The sequence below is a fragment of the Castor canadensis genome, chromosome 1, assembly GCF_047511655.1.
Source record: "Castor canadensis chromosome 1, mCasCan1.hap1v2, whole genome shotgun sequence".
Classification (NCBI taxonomy): Eukaryota; Metazoa; Chordata; class Mammalia; order Rodentia; family Castoridae; genus Castor; species Castor canadensis.
In genome coordinates, this window is record NC_133386.1 from 842,717 (window position 1) to 849,240 (window position 6,524).

General features: G+C 41.4%; 1 long non-coding RNA gene across 1 annotated transcript; it reads left to right on the top strand.

The window, feature by feature from the left end:
- The first annotated feature begins 225 nt into the window (after nt 1-225).
- On the top strand, nt 226-1,865 carry LOC141422493 (uncharacterized). Its single transcript, XR_012447075.1, has 2 exons — nt 226-597; nt 1,522-1,865. It is a non-coding gene; the product is annotated as an uncharacterized lncRNA (long non-coding RNA).
- Nucleotides 1,866-6,524: the final 4,659 nt, after the last annotated feature.

Consider the following 6,524-nt stretch of genomic DNA (forward strand, 5'->3'; position numbering starts at 1 on the left):
AGGTCAGCAGTGAGAGGTCAAGAGTGAGAGGTTGGCAGTGGGAAGTCAGCAGTGAGAGGTCAGCAGTGAGAGGTTGTCAGTGAGAGGTTGACCACAGGTTGAGCAGCAGGAGGCAAGGAGATGGATCCTACAAATGGCCTTTTGAGAAGGTGGTGTTTTAGCAGAGGAGAGATTGGGAAACCAGAGGGCATTGTAGGGTTTGAAGGGACATTGAGGTAAGAGATGCCTCAAACGCACAAACACAGCAGAGGGTGGATTCAGAGATGGCAATTAGACTATACGCAGCTCCTGAGTAGGTGGATAATGCCCAGCACAGACTGTGGGAGGAGACACTCCTGGTCACCCTGATACCTGGTAGCTGGAGAGGCTGCAGTCACCATGAGACTCATTAGGAGGGAGGAGGAGGATCTTGTTGGTGACACAAGTTGCCAGATGTGGTTGAGAACATCATGGAGGTTTGAGGTCACCATCCATGGAGGATTTGATCTCAATGCTCTGACTTCTCTGCAGAATTCTGAGTGTTGGACGAGAATATAAGAAGAGCCAGGAGGCCATAGAGGCAGCTGTGAGAAGGGCCTCGACCACCCATGCTCCAAGGTAAGCTTATTTTTACTGCCACCCTGTGGAAGTATAAGGGGGGGAGGAGAAAATGCATTTTTCATAGAAAGGGAGACTGTGTTGGAAGGAGATAACACAGGGCTTGTCATAAGGCAAGTGACTTGGGAGTGGGTGTCACTGACAAGGGACACATGGGTTATGAACAAACAGAGGCACAGAGAAAGCGTCAGGAATGAGCTACATCCAAGGTCTCCAGTTAGTGCTGCAAGAATGAGTATTTTGAAACAAGCCAGCAATGTTGACAGAGTTGTCAGAATCAAAGCCAGGTTCATCTGATGGGAACAAGGCAAGAAGAGAATTCTAATCCTAAGAAGCGGTGACATTAAAGGTGAGACAGATGAAAACATCACAAACTTTTGATGTAATTTTAACATGTTATGAAAAAGTAATGTACATGCAATCAGAAAAGATAGGGATGGATGGATGGTGCGTATTTTTAATATTTAGCAAGATGTTTTCATGCCACTGTGACAGTGTTTCCCTGATAAAAACTGTTGGTGAAAAATAGAAAAAATGATAAGACAGCAATTTTGATGTTAGTTTGGGGCATTCATAATTCCAAAAAATCAGTCTTGAAATGCCCCAAGACTTACTCATGCATTTATCTCTAGATTTTTGTGTGCAGAAGTATCCAACAACTGGGACAATTTGACTTTTGATTTTAAAAAATAAAGAGCAATCGCTTGCTCTATTTGCCCTGGAATTTAGGCTGTGATTAGAGCAAAAACTTTTCAGTAAAATTAACTGTCTGTTCAAATTTTCATCACCAGAAAGCAAATAACTCCTTTCGCAAGAAAGCAATAACAGTAGAGTACGTTCTCAGAGAATTGGAGAAAATACAAAAGTAAAGTTCAGAGCAAACTCGTTATAAGTTCTGAGGATAACAATGACTCCTCCTGACAGGAATGTCACCGCCTGACCTGGTCACGCTGTCTTGGCAAGAGCTGTGATTGTTTATGCCAGGCTGAAGAAGTCTCTTGAACTCATGTCCTTTAAATGGACATTTTTTATGAGACCTGCATAAATCATTTCCCTGAAGATGGCATCTGGGCATGAAGATGGCTTGAGTTTTATGGCGTTTTGTGTGCTAGGGTGCTCTCTGCAGAGAAGAGCCTTCCTGACTTCAATTTCCTTTGCCCCCTGCCCCCGGGTGAGCTCCCTTTGACATCTCAAACACTTTGGTTTTTAACCTAGCTTGTGATTACCTTTTTTCTTTCTTTTAAAATTATATTCATATGTGCATACAATGTTTGGGTCATTTCTCCCCGCTCTCACCACCCCTCCCTTACCTCCCCCGCTCCCTCCCTCTCCCCCCAACCCCCTTGCTACCAGGCAGAAACTATTTTTCCCTTATCTCTAATTTTGTTGTAGAGAGAGTATAAGCAATAATAGGAAGGAACAAGGGTTTTTGCTGGTTGAGATAAGAATAGCTATACAGGGAGTTGACTCATATTGATTTCCTGTACATGTGTGTTACCTTCTAAGTTAATTCTTCTTGAACGAACTTTTTCTCTAGTTCCTGGTCCCCTTCTCCTATTGGCCTCAGTTGCTTTAAAGTATTGTGATTACCTTTTAAACCAACATTTTTCTTTGTTATCAATCAATTGGAAGAGCAAGAAACTAAATAGGGGAAATGAAAGGAAAATAACTACTTCCTCTTCACATCTTTGTTGGTTCAAATTCCACCATTTCCTTCTAACCCCTGTCTTCTTCATTACCCTCAGGAGCAGTGATACTTTAGGACATGAAAATCACTAAAAATGATGATAAATGGGTAATGTGAACTTCTATCCTTCAAGTGACCTCCATAAGAAAGTGGAAACATAAGATGCACAGAGAGAACCCCTAAGAGTTGTTCAGAAAGAGACAGTCACCAGACTAGAGGCTGAGCAGCAGAACCCACCAGCACTTCCCAAAACAGAGATTCCAGTGGCCATTGGGCTTGTGAGGAGGTGACCAAGACCATTAACTATAAATGCAAAGTAAACCATAGTGAGGGTACTGGCACCTTCAACAGGAGGGGTACATAACAGAGGCTGAAAACACCAACTGTGGTGAGAATGCAGCATTGAGAAGCCTCACATTTCTGTGGATGTAACATAGTTCAGTCATTCTGAGAACATTCTCTGGCAATATTTACTGGATTTGTATACATCCTGCCCCATGATCTAGTAGTTCTCCTGCATATGACTATGAGCAGGTAGGCTCACAAGAAGACACAAGCAAGAATGTTCACAACACCTTTACACACACAACAGACCCACACTGGTAAAAGCACACAGGCTCATAACCCAAGGACAGCTGAAAAAATCATTGCATGATGTTACAATGCAAAACAGGTGTGTCACAGAAACCAGTGTGAGGAACCCTGCAGACCCTGTAGTGTGTGGAAGAAGCCAGACACAAAAGTTCAATTTTTAGGGCCCATGTCTGTGAAGTTTGAAGTAGACAAAACTGATTGCAATGACAAAAATCCAGACAATGGTCATTTCTGGAGGAAGTGTGGACTGAAAAGAGGCAGAGGAAAAAACACAAGAAATACATGTGGCACTCTGAGTGTTAACACAAGGGGCAGACATAGCAGATACTAATTAAGTGAACAAATATTCATCTGTGTGCATACAGAATGCTAACTAATGACATACTAAGAGCTTTACATGTGCTACACCATTTAACCCATGAAAACACCATGGGCCTCAGTGTCGCTATCTGTAATTGAGGGCTAATAACGGTATCTGCCCATAGTGCTTCTGTAGTGGCCATCTACATTTTCCTCAATATCCTGTCCATGTTTTCTATCCCACTTTTTTCTATTGGAGCATTGTTGGCTTTTCTTATTAAGTTGTAAGAGCTCTTTACATATGAGGAGTGTTATCCCTGTCTGACAGATGTTGCAAGTATTTTTTGTTCTTCTGACTTTAACTCTTGTAAACCTGGAATCTGCCTTGCCTCCACCCTAACTCTGCCTTTGCAGAGTCCCCTGGGATGTTCTAATTGCCAAACCTAAGGGATTATTTTCAATGTTTAGCTTCTGTTGTTTTGACTACTCCATTTGTATTTGAATATCTTCCTGCTTTGTCTGGTAACACACACACTGCTCCTGCATTTCCCTGTCTTTCTATTACTCTTCAGTCTCTGATATATACTCCTTTTTCTCAAATGAATCCTAAAGCCATGGAGTGTTTTGAATCAAAGATCCTTCCTAAGGATACTGGCATTCCCAAGCATAAAATCTTTTTGCCTAAAGGCTTAAAGGAAGGCCTGTGGTAGATTCCTGGGTGTGGGGCCTGAGTCAGAGGTAGGAGGGAAGCCATTGGGAAGTGTCAGAAGGAATACCATGACCAGCCTGAATCAAAACACTGCTGACCAAATGAAGATGTCTGGTGCCTGGACCTCACCTATCAGGCAGAGGTGGCTGACACTGGATTATGACAAGATCTTGAATTCTCAAGATATTCTGATAAAACACCATCAAGGTCTCTGCAGCAGCTACCTCCATATGTGGTGGACAGCTCAAATGACACAATTGCGGGATACTCAATCATGTGGGTCTTTTGACCCCATGATGTGAGGAACTCAAAGACTGGAAACTAGATGGTGGGTTAGAAGAAGTCAGGATTTTGACTCTGTTAATGAGAAAAGTCAGGAAAGAAAGATGGAAGAGATTATGTTCTGAAGAGAGAATGAGAGGAAGAGCATTGGGAATCATAAAATAGTTGGCAGGACAGCAGAACAGCATAAAGAAATCAAGGCAGCAGAGAAAAACAGTATATGTTAGCTGCCAAGTGGATCAGAGGTTCCTCAACCCAGGCCTGCCATATCACATGACTTCCACAGCCTCCTCCCCCACATAGGGAGGGAACTGCTGGGTGAGATCTGAAAGCACTGAGATCCCTCTCCAGAAACTACCCTGTTATGCAATTGCTTCTAGGAAGGATCAAAGGCCCTGAGTCCAGACCCTCTGATTCATAAGACTGCTACATCCTCTGGCTTCCCACAAGGAAGCAAACTGCTGTGTGGGGTCTGTAAGCATTGAGACCAGCAGGCAGAATGACTCAGTTCTCTCCTAGTCAGTGCAGAACTCAGTGCTCTGTTTGCTCCCCCTTCTCTGTGATGTATTTTGGAGTCACTCAGAAGCTTGGAGGCTTGCTGCTCATGGGGAAACAAACTGGGGAGATAGGAGATTGTAGAGCAAGTAGGAACCTGCTTGACCCACTGGCTATAAAGCGCCCTGCAACCATCAGTGGCTCCTGATACACAAAGAAGGGAAGCTTGTAGAGTGAAAGCAGCCCAGAAATGGACAACCAACCCTTCTACAAGGTAGTTTACCTTGATCTGAGCAGTGCTAGGATTAGATCTGGTACTCTGAGAACCTGGGTGAATGTTGGGCTACTGTTCCATCACCTAGGTCTAGTGATGAGAAATAGCACCTCAACCCAGTTACTACACTGTCCTACTTGAATATAGGGAATATTTCAAATGAAACACTACAGAAAATTAAAACTTCCCACCAATGACTTAGCTTCAGTTGTGCAAATCCCAACACAAGAGCTATGTAAAAACAAGTCAACATGACTCCCCCCAAACCCAACAACTCACAGAAGAAAACACTAATGACAATGACGTGGATGAAATCACAAGAATTAAAAACTGATTATAAAAATGGTCAATGAAATCAAGGAAGATATGAACAAATGCCTGAATTAATTCCAAGAAAACTCCAATAAAGAGTTGAAAGAAAACACTTCAGAACATGAAAGAGAAATTCAAGAAAGAGAGAAATGTTGATAAAAGTCAACTTGAAATCCTGAAATGAAAAGCTCAACAAGTCAAAAACAAAACTCAGTTGAAAATCTCTCCACTAAGCAAGATTGAATTGAAGCCAAAATAGGAAGGCTGAAGACAAGGTAGGTCTGTTAGAACTCACAGATGAAGATACAGAAAGCAAACTAAATAAATGGAAAATACAAGACCTCTGGGACACCATCAAAGAACCAAACCTACTACTGATGGGCATAGAAGAAGGAGAACATGTACAAGCTAAAGGCACAGAAAACATATCCAATAAAACAATCGCAGAAAGCTACCTAAATTTTGAAAAAGAGATGATCTTCTAGGTACAGGAGGTTTTTAGGACTCCAAACAGATAAGGCCAGGAAAGAACATCCCCATGTCATACTGTAGTGAAAACACGAGGTATCCAGAACAATGAAAGAATATTGAAAGCTGCAAGACAGAATTACTAAGTCACTTATAAAGGAGAACTCATCATAATATCAGCGGACTTCTCAACAGAAATGTTAAAAGGAAGGAGGGAATTGAATGATATATTTCAAACCATATAAGAAAATAATTTCTAACTTAGGGTAGAGTACCCAGCAAAGTAACCCTTCACAATTGAAGGATTAAAAAAATCCATGATTAACAACAAGAATAAAATCTAACAGAATCTACAATCATTAAACCAGCACTGCTGAAGATACTTAAAGTAATCCTACATACAAAAGAGGAAGATAAACTCAATCACAAAAATATGGGAAGGAATGAATCTCACTAGATGAATAGATAAGCAAATGAAGTGTAAGAAAGAACCAAGTACTACAACACAAATAAAATGGCAGGAATTTCTATAAATCTTTCAATAGTACCTCTGTCAATTGTCCAATCAAAAGACACAGATAGGCAGGTTGGATTAAAAAACAAGACCCGATCATGTTTTGACTACAAGAATTGTACCTTGCTGGCAAAGAAAAACACAGGCTGAGAGTGAAAGGATTGAAAAATATTTTCCAAGCTAATGGAGTCTGAGAACAAGCAGCAGTAACTATTCTCATATTTGACAGAGTGGACTTTGAACTAAAATTAGTCAGTCTTAATCAAACTAAGGAGTTCACTTCTTTCCATAA